Source organism: Pyxicephalus adspersus, unplaced genomic scaffold (genome assembly GCF_032062135.1).
Source record: "Pyxicephalus adspersus unplaced genomic scaffold, UCB_Pads_2.0 Sca1284, whole genome shotgun sequence".
NCBI lineage: Eukaryota > Metazoa > Chordata > Amphibia > Anura > Pyxicephalidae > Pyxicephalus > Pyxicephalus adspersus.
Genome location: NW_027318291.1, coordinates 1,650 through 2,930, shown reverse-complemented (window position 1 = coordinate 2,930; position 1,281 = coordinate 1,650).

Here is a 1,281-nt window from a genome sequence, read left to right as displayed (position 1 = left end):
TCCTGTTAACAACACTGTTATTCATCCCTCCCCTCTGGCACGCTGTCTCAGCGCCTCCTTTTATTCTGCCCTCTTATTTACCCTTTAAATTCAGAACATTTCCATGTCCTGTCACCTGTGCAACATCTCCAAAATCTGCCCCTACCTGTGTCCGGAGACAACCAAACTCCTTGTACACACTCCTATAATTTCTCGCCTGGACTACTGTAACATCCTCCTCTCTGGTATTACACTAACCCGACTCTCTCCTCCACAATCTATTATGAATGCTGCAGCCAGATTCATCCATCCTTCCCTCCGCTCCTCTTCTGCTGCATCTCTTTGTAGTTCTCTTCATTGGCTTCCATTTCACCTTAGAATCAAATTCATCTCCTGTGCTTTGCCTTCAAATCCCTCCACAGTTCTTGTCCCACTTACCTTTCTGACTTGATAGAAAAATACCCTCCTAGCCACTCTCTCTGCTCCTCCAATGACCTACTAATGACTTCCTCACTCATAACCTCATCACACGCACGGTTCCAAGACTTTTCTACATCTGCTCCGACTCCCTGGAATGGTTTTCCTGGTCCAATTCAGCTTGCTCCTACTTTCGTCTCATTTAAAAGAGCCCTCAAAACCCATCTTTTCAAAAATGTCTATCAGTCTTTTATCTTTTAAACCCTACTTCCCACCACTCCATATTGTGTGCCACTTGTCCCAACCCTTAGATTGTAAGCACTTCTGGGCAGGGTCCTCCCCTCCTCCTGTGTCACGGTCTGTATCTGTCATTTGCGACCAGTATTTAATGTACAGCTCTGCTTAATATGTTGGCGTTATATAAATACTGTTTATTCTTATTATTAATTACCGTATTTTTTTGCCGTATAAGACGCACTTTTTCTTCCCCAAAACTGGGGGGGGGAAAGTTGGTGCGTCCTATACGACAAACGTGTCATAAAATAAGTAAGATACTCACCCGATACCCGATCCTGCGTGTGTCTCTTCTCCTCGCTGGCTGCATGCAGCGTGTGTCTCCTCTCCTCTCTGGCAGCATCGTGTCTTTTCCTGGCTTCAGTGCAGAGCGAAAGAAGCCGGCACAGCGCCCCCTGCTGTTCCCTGTCCTAACTGCCGTACAGAGTGATCAGAAGGGGAATTTGAAAGGCACACATACATACAATACCCTGTACACATTACATAGGTGACACATACATACAGTACCCTGCACACATTACATAGGTGACGCATACATATAATACCCCGCACACATTACATAGGTGACACATACATACAGTACCCTGCACA